Below are 12,207 nucleotides of genomic sequence, written 5' to 3'. Positions count from 1 at the left end.
CAGAGTAGAGCTTTTGCCATACTGAAGGAGGAGAGACTGTGAATGAAATGGCAGAGACTAAGACTGTGCACAGGCTAAGATTTCCCAGAGATTTAAAAGGATTTAAAAAGAATTATTTTCATGAGTTATTGCTGTTTTGCTGGGAAGAGGGTCCAAGGAGATCCTCACAACAGCATTCCACAAGTGTTTCTTGCCTTTTGTACATTTTTACTATCTGGTAAGTTTATCATCTTATATTTCTATATTGCCCAGTTTCACCACTTGCACATTTGCTTTTGGAGGACAGATCCTATGTTTCTGAGTTTTACACACTGTTCTCAGGGGTTGTTTGTTTAATAAGTATGCTATACTTTCCACCTCCAATAGTCTGGCTAACCCTCCTTCCATTCAATATAAAATACTTCCCTCTAACCATCATGTTCCCTGCCCAGTGAACTATATCTACTTCCCAAATTTCTTTCTTGTCTACTTTGACATGTCTCAAAATCCACTATAGCTCCATAACTCAAAGCAATGGTTCTTAAAACCACTCTGCCTCCTCAATTAGTTCTGTGGCACTACCTTGTATTCTCTACAAGTTGTTTAATTATATTGAAGTATGGTGACCTGAATTTCCAAATTACAGGTTTAAACCATATCATTGTACAAGGATAGAAATAGATTTATATTATGTTTCCAACAATATTTCTAATGATAAATATAGCTATCTTCTATTGAGCACCTACTATGTGTTCAGCACCTGGCTAAATTTTTCACATGCATTTTTTCCACTTAATTCACAAAAACCTCTGCCAGTCGGATATATTGGAAGCATAGTTTTACAAATAAGGAAAACAGGAAAGAGAAAGTAAGGACCTTGCCAAATATGACACAGATGAATTATATATCTCTGAACAGGAACTGTGAAATATTTTTTTTATTCCAAAGCCCACACTGTTATGTTCCACATTTAGTTGACACTTTCAGTGTTAATGGCATATTAGGATATTTTCAGGGATCAAATAACAATAAATCTAATACAATAGTAAGCCAGGCATCTTAAGCTATTGCAAATGTTCTGATCAAGTGGCTTAGTCCAAATGTGGACTAAGTAATTTTTTACTTGCTTAATAATATATTTATAGTCATTTACTTAGAAAAAATAAAAAGCAGATACGAGGTATTCATAAATGGTATTCTGCATTAAATATGGCAGAAAAATAAAGTTACCATGTTTTTCAGTCTATTTTTTCCCCCAAATCTACCATGTTCATGGTCTCAATTGATATCTTCTCTTTCATTATATACACAGGGACCATGCTACATGGTTTACAGTAAGGAACCATTGTGATCTGAAATGCTAGAGCCAAGATCATATTTCTTGGCTCTAATATCATTAGACAGTCATATTTTTTGGCTGTGACAGCAGGGCTATGACAGATGACACTTTGAGAGTGTTGGGGGAGAAAGCTCATAGAGTACTTAATCAAATGGTTGCAACGTCTAAAAGGATTAAAGTCAAGCAGGCTATGACTCATGAAATTATGTTTCCTATTATTATCTTACAGCTGACAGTGAAATACTGTCTATCTTAAATGTATGTGTATGTGTGTATTTCCTATTCTTTTTCAGATATAATTCCACAGGACAAAAACCAATATGTTTTCCCCAGAGAGCTTGTATATATAATTTTTAGAAATGTATGTATGTATTTATGTACCTTTTATGTTTTCTGAACACCTTAGTTATCTTGTTAAACTAGATATCAGTACTGTTTCCTAACTAATGAGTATTAGACTGTTGTATGACTTTACAGACACCACATGCAGAAAATCAAGAAAAAAGATTTCTGTGTGTTAATGTCCATAGACATTTATTAATACATTTTTGAGTGTTGTCATTCTGCAAAGTGGACATGAACATTTACAATCTGAATTTATTACCTTCGCTAAGAATAGTATTTGCCCTTTGTTACCAGTTAAAAAATATGATGTCCACTTATATGGCTTTTTTTTTTTTAACATCTTTATTGGAGTATAGTTGCTTTACAAAGTTGTGTTAGTTTCTGCTTTATAACAAAGTGAATCAGCTATATGTATACATATATCCCCATATCCCCTCCCTCTCGCGTCTCCCTCCCACCCTCCCTATCCCACCCCTCTAGGTGGTCACAAAGCACCGAGCTGATCTCCCTGTGCTTTGCAGCCGCTTCCCACTAGCTATCTATTTTATACTTGGTAGTGTATATACGTCAATGTTACTCTCTCGCTTCGTCCCAGCTTACCCTTCCTCCTCCCTGTGTCCTCAAGTCCATTCTCTATGTCTGTGTCTTTATTCCTGTCCTGCCCTAGGTTCATCAGAACCATTTTTTTTTTTTTTTAGATTCCATATATATGTGTTAGCGTATGGTATTTATTTTTCTCTTTCTGACTTACTTCACTCTGTATAAGAGGCTTAAAAGACAATTGAGAAGTCTTCTAGCAAAGGAGATTAAAGCATGTTTTCCTCCAAAACAAAATTTCCAAAACTCTGCCTGGCTACCCTTTAGGGGTTTTCTCCCCAGATCTTTTCTAAGAAAATATATTGTCAGATTTTTGCTTTTTGTAATAACCCTGCATTTTCCAATAGACAGCTATCTGTATGATTGAGTATGATGGCTCCAAAGTCTCTCTTTGATTTTTTCATTCTCTTTTACGATCTTCATAGTCTGTTGTAATGAATATCTACTTTGGGTTACAGAAATATTACTTTTGATGAATTTAACCAGGCAGCAATTTCATCTATTAGAAACAAGTTAATGCATTTTTTTAAAAAAACTTGTAAACAGTGAAAATATATATCATAAACCTTGCATAATGATTCATACAATAACTGAGATACCTTGAGTCTACAAGGAGTATTATGATTTCTTGTATTTCCAATAAGATGAAATTAGGCTCCAGGTTACTGCATTCATGAAGGATGTCTGGTTTTCAAGAACAGCTTCTGACTTTGAGCAAGAAATGCCTGTATTTGTACGGACATCAATAAAATTAAAGTCTATCTTGCTAGTTTTTGGCCCTGTATATATTCAGCTATTTCATAATATCTCTCTTCACACTATTTCTTGGAAGGTGATGCTTTTCTGTAATTTATCAAAAAGATAAGAATTCTCTGAGTTGGTCCAAAACTGGTTGAAACTCAAATGTTTGTAAGTCTCAAACAAATGTAAATGAGTGCAAAACAGAAGCCTCTATTCAGTTCCATATCATTCTTGGTTTTCAAAAAGAGAACAATACCTGGATTGTTATATGGAAATTTCTCCTTTTTAATGTTGGCTCAAATAATTTTTAAACTCTGTGATCAGAAAACACACACACGTGCGCACGCACACACACAAACACACACCATCTAGGTCCTAAACAAGGCCTGCCCACAAGTTTATGAAACTTTAGGTACTTTATTAATCCTGAGACATTTTCATTTATATACCTTGAAATTTAATTTCAAGAGTGAACATACGAATTTTGGTATCTATATTTCATTGCACCCCATTGACTATACTTTGTTTGGCTGTCCTTGAGTCATACTTACTCAACTCAAACAATGCCAATTATAACACTTGGTTGGAAAGTTAGTAAAAATGTCATTTTTGCTAAGTAGGGAAACATGGTGAGTACACTTGTAGTTTTTAAATATACTAAACAAGATCAAAATGTACATATTTTGTGTAATAAAGTATGACCTTTTCCAAGGCACCTTTCTATTTTTGAAATGCATATTAATCCTTGGCTCTAAGGATCACAAAAAAGTGTTTAATTTATTTTAGCTTGATCCTAGTTGTCACAGACTTCGAAAGGCTTTACTCTAGTGTTACTGAAACACACAAATTGCTCAGCTACTGGGAGCATCTTTATATACTGGACAGAATATTTGCAAGCACACAGCTTGCAAATGATGTGGGATAAACAGTAGAGGTCTAAAATAAATTTCATATAAAGCTCTTATATTTTCCAAGCCTGTGGCTACTGACAAGTCATCAGTTTATGGTCTCCTGAGAAAAAAAGTTTTCAGTGTCAAAGCATAATTTTAAAATCTCCTCAACATTTTTTTCTTAAACATTTAAGTGTAACATTTAAGGAGAACACTTAGGTCACAGGTAAGACAGATTCATCACTATCTCACTGGTTTAATAATATTACACTTGAAAGCTTTATAGTGCATTAGAAGGCTATATTTTCTTCGGCAATATACCACTCATGTACAATTGAAATAATATTTAAAAAATTGAGATTTGACTATCAAATGTACAATTAGTATCTTTCAGAATGAAATATCTTTAACAATTGTGTTATATAATGTTTGTAAAGGAGTTTGACGATCCATAGAATACCATGAAGCTTAGTTTGATCTTGTTGCCCTAAGGTGTTTATGCATATGTATGAAGCAGCTATTTTATTTTTATCTAAAAGTACCATTCTAAAGATCCAAAGACTTGTGTCATTTTTCTATGATAGGTTGAGTTCCAGCATTTGAAACTGTTGGCATACATACACTGTTTTATGCACAGCTAAATAGAAATGGTCTTAGATGATTAAGAATTGCTGAAAAAGAAATGTCGGTGGCATTTTTTTTACAGAAATAGAAGGAAATAGTATTTATAAGGGATATCTGCAGTCCCATGTTCATTGCAGCATTATTCACAATAGCCAAGATATGGAAAAAAAACATATGGAAGATTGATGAATGGATAAAGAAAATGTGCTCTGTACACACAATTGAATATTATTCAGCCTTTAAAAAAAAGGAGATCCTGCCATATGTGACAACATGGATGAAACAGAAGGACATTATGTTAAGTAAAATAATCTAATCACAGAAGAACAAATATTGCATGACACCACGTATAAGAAGTATCTAAAATAGTCAAAATCATACAAGCATAGAGTAGAATAGTGATTTCCAGGGAATGGAGAGTTGTTGTTCAACAAGAAAAAGTTATGCAAGATGAATAAGTTCTAGAGATCTGCTGTACAACACCATGCTTATAGTTAACGATACTCTATTATACACTTAAAAATTTGTTAAATGGGTAGATCTCATGTTAACTGTTCTTACCACAATAATAATAATAATAAAAAGAATTAGCTTTGTATTCAGCAAAGAGAATTTCAGGAAAACTAAGGTAGAATTATAAGTAGTTAAAAACACACATCGACAATTTTTAATGTTTTATTATTGAATATTTCATTACTAAATGGTATATATATTTATAAATTTAAACATGATTAGAATCCAAAAACTCACAGTAATTCAGAACTGAAAAGATTTTAAAATATCTTTTAGTTTATCCTATCTGAAGTCCCAAAAAGGTAAGCATATTTTGATACACTGTCAGCAGAAGAAACTAAAATTCGAACCTGCATATTTTGATTTTAAGTCCAGGCTCTTTTATTATTTAATATGGCCCTTGTATAATATAAAATGTAGAATTATTGATTTTAATACAAGACTAACAGAAGACAGCATTTCAGTTACTCTCTAGGGGTAATATTTTGATTATTAAAAATCTGTCAGGTTTTTTTCTCCTTTTGATCTGTAAATGTCCATTGCAGTGCTTTCCTCTATTTCTTAACATAATTTTATTTCTTTTTTAATTGAAGTATAGTTGATTTACAATATTGTGTTTTAGATGTACAGTATAATAATTTGGTTTTTTTTGCAGATTATATTCCATTATAGACTATTACAAGATATTGGGTATAATTCCCTGTGCTATATAGTAAATCGTTGTTTCTTATCTATTTTATGTATGATAGTTTGTATCTGTTAATCTCATACTCCTGATTTGTCCCTCCCCCCTCCCCCTTTCCCCTTTGGTAACCATAGGTTGTTTTCTATGTCTGTGTCTATGCCTGTGATTGTGTTTTTGCTTTGTATGTAGATTTATTTGTAATATTTTACATCCCACATATAAGTGATATCATATAGTATCATATAGTATTTGTATTTGTCTTTCTCTGTCTTACCTATTTTACTAAGCAAAATATTCTCTAGGTCCATCCATGTTGCTGCAAATGGCAATATTTCATTCCTTTTTATGGCTAAGTAATATTCCATTATATTTATATACCACATCTTCTTAAGCCAATCATCTGTTGATGGGAACTTGGGTTGCTTCCATTTCTTGGCTGTTGTAACTAGGGCTGCTATTGAACATTGGGGTGTATGTATCTTTTTGAACTAGAGTTTTTGTTTTTTCTAGATGTATACCTAGGAATGGAATTGCCAGATCATGTGTTAGCTCTATTTCTAGTTTTTTAAGGACCCTCCATACTGTTTTCCATAGTGGCTGTATCAATTTACATTCCTACCAACAGTGTAGAAAGGTTCCCTTTTCTCCACACCCTCTCTAGCATTTACTATTTGTGGACTTTTTGATGATAGCCATTCTGACAGGTGTGAGGTGGCACCTCATTTTGGTTTTCATTTGCATTTCTCTAATAATTACTGATATTGATCATCTTTTCATGTGCCTGTTGGCCATCTGTATGTCTTCTTTGGAAAAAAAGTCTGTTTAGGTCTTCTGTCCAGTTTTTGATTGGGTTGTTTGTTTTCTTTCATATTGATTGGTATAAACTGTTTGTATATTTTGGTTATTAACCCTTTGTTGGTCTCATTGTTTGAAAATACTTTCTTCCATTATGTAGGTTGTGTTTTCATTTTGATCAACCATGTTGATGGTTTCCTTTGCTATGCAAAAGGTTTTTTTTCCTTTGCTATGCAAAAGGTTTTAATTAGGCCTCATTTATTTACTTTTGCTTTTCTTTCTTTTCCCTTGAGAGACAGATATAAGAATATATTGCTACAATTTATGTCAAAAAATGTTTTGCTTATGTTCTCTTCTAGGAATTTTATGGTGTCATGCCTTACATTTAGGTCTTTAAACCATTTTGATTTTATTTTTGTATATGGTATAAGGAAATGTTCTAATTTCATTTAATTAAGTGTAGGTGTCCAGCTTTCCCAACACCATTTATTGAAGAGACAGTCTTTTATCCATTGTATATTCTTGCTCCTTTGTCATAGATTAATTGGTGTGTAGGTTTATTTCTGGGCTCTCTATCCTGTTCCATTGACCTATGTATCTGTTTTTTACCAATACCAAACTGTTTTGATTATTGTAACTTTGTAGTATAGTCTGAAGTCTGGAAGGGTTATTTCTACATACTTGTTCTCTTTTCTCATGATTGTTTTGATAATTTTGGGTCTTTTGTTGTTTCATGTAAATTTTAGGATTATTTGTTCTATGAAAAATATCATGGGTATTTTGACAGAGGTTGCATTAAATCCGTAGATTGCTTTGGGTAATATGACCATTTTAACAATATTAATTCTTCCAATCCAAGAGTACAGTATATTTTTCCACATATTTGAGTCATCTTCAATTTCCTTTATCAGTATTTCAGTTTTCAGCATATAGGTTTTTACCTTCTTGGTTAAGTTTATTCCTAGATTATTTTTTCATGCAATTTTGAACAGGATTTTTTTACTTTCTGATATTTCATAATTAGTGTAAAGAAATGCAACAGATTTCTATATATTAATTTTGTATCCTACTACCTTTGCTGAATTCATTTATTAGCTGTAATAGTTTTTATGTGGAGACTTTAGGGTTCCCTATATAGAGTATCATGTCATCCACAAATAATGATGATTTTACCTCTTCCCTTCCACTTTGGATACATTTCTTCTTGTTTGGTTGCTGTGGATAGGACTTCCAATACTATGTTGAAGAGAAGTGGTGAGAGTGGGCATCCAGGCCTTGTTCCTGAATTTAGTGGGAAGACTTTCGGCTTTTCACCTTTGAGTATTATGTTGGCTGTGGGTTTGGTGTAAATGGTGTTTATTATGTTCAGAAATGTTCCCACTATACCCACTTTGGTGAGAGTTTTTATCATGAATGGATGTTGAATTTTGTCAAATGTTTTTTCTGTGTCTACTGAGATGATCATGTGGATTTTGTCTTTGTTTTTGTTAATGTGGTGTATCACATTGATTGATTTGTGTATGTTGAACCATTCTTGTGTCTCTGGAATGAATCCAGATTGATCATGGTGTATGATCCTTTTTATGTATCGTTGGAATCAGTTTGCTAATACTTTGTTGAGGATTTTCGCATCTATATTCATCAACGATATTGGCCTGTAATTTCTTTTTTTTAGTGTCTTTGTCTGGTTTTGATATTGGGGTGATGATGTCCTCTTAGAATTAATTTGGTAGTTTTCCATTCTCTTAAATTTTTCAGAATGGTTTGAGAAGGATAGGTATAAGTTCTTCTTTATATGTTTGATAGAATTCTCCAGTGAAGCTGTCTGGTCCTGGACTTTCGTTTGTGGGGAATTTTTAAATTACAGATTCTATTTCACTTCTAGTGATTGTCCTGTTCAAATTATCTGTTTCTTCTTGACTCAGTCTTGGCAGGCTGAATGTTTCTAGAAACTCATCCATTTCTTCTAGATTGTTCAGTTTGATGGCATATAACTGTTCATAGTATTCTCTTACATTTTTTTGGTATTTCTGTGGTATCGGTTGGTATTTCTCCTCTTTTATTTATTATTTTGTTTATTTGAGTCCTCTATCTTTTCTTCTTGGTGAGCCTGGCTAGAGGTTTGTTGATTTTATCTTTTCAAAAACCCAACTCTTGGTTTTATTACTTTTTTCTATTTTTAAAAAAAATCTATTTTATTTCCTCTCTGATCTTTATTATTTTCTTCTTTCTGCTGACTTTGGGCGTTGTTTGTTCTTATTTATCTAATTCTTTTAGGTGGTAGGTTAGGTTGTTTTTTTGAGGTTTTTCTTATTTCTTGAGGAAGGCCTGTATTGCTCTGAACTTCACTCTTAGAACAGCATTTGCTGCATCCCATAGATTTTGTAAAGCTGTGTTTCTATTTTTGTCTCAAGGTATTTTCTGATTTCTTCTTTGATGTCAGCATTTACTCATTGGTTTTTTAGTAACATTTTGTTTAATCTCCATGTATTTGTTCTTTTCCCATTTTTCTTTCTTTAGTTGATTTCTAGTTATACTGTTGTTGTCAGAAAAGATACTTGACGTAATTTCTAGCCTCAACATTGTTGAGACTTGTTTTTTGACCTAGTACGTGGTCTATCCTAGAGAATGTTTCATGCATGCTTTAAAATAATGTATATTCTAGGTGCTTTATTTTGTTTTGTTTCATTGAATGTAGTGTCCTGATATTGATTAAATCCAGTTGGTCTATTTTGCCATTTGGGACCTCTGTTGGCTAAGTGATATTCTGTCTGCATGATCTGTCCACTGATGTCAGTGGGGTGTTAAAGTTTCCTATTTTTGTATTATTGTCAATTTCTCCTTTTATATCTGTTAGTATTTGCTATATATACTTAGATGTTCCTATACTGGGTGCATATATGTTAACTTGTGTAATATCCTCTTCTTGTATAGATCCCTTTATTATTCTATAATGCTCTTCATTGTCTTTCTTTATGGCCTTTATTTTAAAATCTATTTTATCTGATATAAGTATTGCTACCCCCACTTTCTTGTCACTTCCATTTGCCTGAAATATCTTTTTCTGTCCCCCTCTTTTGCCCTGAAGTTAGTCTCTTGTAGGCAGCATATTGCAAGTTCTTGTTTTTTTTAATTCAATCTTCCATTCTGTGTCTTTTGATCAGATCATTTAGTCTATTGATATTTAAAGTAATTATTGATAGTTATGTACTTACTGCCATTTTATTCCTTGTATTCCAGTTGATTTTGTAGTTCTTTATTCATTTCTTCTTTTTTTGTTTTTCCTGTTGAGGTTTGGAGATTTTCATTTGTAGTATGTTTGAGTTCCTTTGTTTTTAGTTTTTGTGAATCTATTGTATGTTTTTGATTTGTGGTTACTATGGAGTTCAAGTATGTTAACCCATAACTACATCTACTTCCTTCAAACTGATAGTCATTTAAGTTCAAATACATTCTGAAAGATCTACATTTTTATACTTGCCCTCATGTTGTGATTTTTATGTTCTATTTTACATCTTCATGCTTATCTGTATCCTTTCATTGTTTATTGTAGTTACAATCACTTTTACAATTTTTAAAATTGTTTTTAAATCTACATCCTGGCTTAAGTGATCTTCAGTCCTTACCATATATTTGCCTTTCCTATTGGAATTTTCCCTTTCCTATACATTCTTACTTCTTTTCTACTTAAAAAAAGACTTTTCAACATTTCTTTAGGGTAGACTTAGCATTTCTGAATTCTATTTGTTTTTGCTTGTCTGAGAAATTCTTTATTTCTCCTTCTATTCTAGATCATAATCTTGCTGGGTAGAGTATCCTATGTTGAAGGTTTTTCCCTTTCAGGACATTAAATATATCATGCCGCTCCCTTCTGGCCTGCAGTTTCTGCAGAGAAATAAGCTGATAGCCTTATGAGGGTTTCCTAGTAAATGACTCTTTGCTTTTCTCTTTCTGCCTTTAGAATTCTCTTTTTCTTTAACTTTTGCCATGTTATGAAATGTCTTAGTATGGGTCTGTTTGGGTTCATCTTGTTTGGGACCCTCTGTGCTTCCTGTACCTTGATATTTGTTTCCTTCTTTAGGTTTGGGAAGTTTTCAGCCATAATTTCTTCAAATACATTTTCAGTTTTATTTTCTCTCTCTTTTTCCACTGATCCCTTTTCATGATTACCACTTGCAATCATCCCATCCCATTCTTCAACTACTATTTTGAAAAAAAAAAAAAAGCAACAAAACCAATAAGTTTCACTGCCAATGTTTTATCTAACACAAATTTTATTTTTTAATCCCAGTTCTCTCTTACAACCCACTAATATCACTCTCTAACTTGATCATGGGATAGTTAATTATATCTTCTATTCTTTAGTGACCCATATTACCTCAACCTTATTTAAATCAAATCAGATGACGGTGTAATTAATAACCTTGAAGCAAGATGTTGCCTTTCCCTTGCTTTAGGTTAAGTGGCTGCCCCCCTTGTGTGTGCAAAATAAAAATCTGTCTCAAAACATTGTCCAACAAGAATTTTCAGGGCTTGAAAATTCTCACATTTTTGAGAGTTCTCTGTGCTATAAGACACAATGCCTTCCTTGCTTTCCCTAAAGAGGCAATTTACTAATCTACTGGTATTCACTAATGCATTAACAGATAACTTCCTTGGAGAAAATAGCTATAGTGAAACACTAAAGTATTATGAAAGAATAATAAGATTCAAAAAGGAAAAAGAAACATGTTTTTAATGTACTAAGGAAAAAGCTAAGGATGTTCCAATCCAGTGAGAGTCGGACACAGTGTTATCATAAACAATTTTTTTTTTTAAACAAAGTTTTCCCAAACCAAACAGCAGCTATGTTTCCTCATTTCCTCCATTATTCTCCCAGCAGCTTAACGGGTGTCCTCCCCCTTATCCTAAATTCAAATTTTATAAAATACTTTTTGTGGTTATAGGAGTAAGTCAAGTGACCACGCTCAGTTACTATCAACCAGAAAATACTTATGATACTCTGCCGAAGGAAAAACAATTGCCTAGTCAAATATAGTATCAGAAATACTAATTGCAGTGTATCTTTTGAATTCTCTAGATGCTTATGTTTTTATATATCTGATTGTGGTGAAGTCTATGTGTACTAGTTATCACAACAAAACTTTACAGCAAAAATATCAAAGGAGAAATTTTCCAGGTAACTTACATCAATAAGACCATATTATACTCAGTCTTCTTTACATAAAAATCTTTAGACACTGTATCAGTATCAGCAACAATTGCAGTCCTTGAAATACTGAATGTTATCACAACTTTATGACACCTGTTTAAATGTATACATCTGCATTTTATAATTTAGCCTGAATTCATAGTTGCTTCAACTAGAACCTATTAATATGATTTAAGTCAATAATGTGATTGGAGGGCAAGGGATAATTAGAAATATTTTTATTATTGAAAAAAGTTTCAAAACCAAAGCATATCTATTCACAGTTTCCTTGTTTCTTTCAGTACATTTCCAGCAACCGAATGTCTCTCAATTATATATTTTAAATCCAGACAGATATCTGACCATCAACTTGAAATTGAATTTTGCATCATGTTAAAACAACTCTAGAGCAAATAAGTCATTTTAAACTACAATGATTACATATGATTTAAAGAACTGAAACATGTTAGAGTATATGTAACTATTCCATTTAATATTTTATTGCACT

The sequence above is a fragment of the Monodon monoceros genome, unplaced genomic scaffold (genome assembly GCF_005190385.1).
Source record: "Monodon monoceros isolate NGI ecotype Baffin Bay Population unplaced genomic scaffold, NGI_Narwhal_1 Super_Scaffold_11, whole genome shotgun sequence".
Taxonomy (NCBI): Eukaryota; Metazoa; Chordata; class Mammalia; order Artiodactyla; family Monodontidae; genus Monodon; species Monodon monoceros.
The sequence above is the reverse complement of the archived record's forward strand: the minus strand, read 5'-3'. Positions refer to the sequence as shown.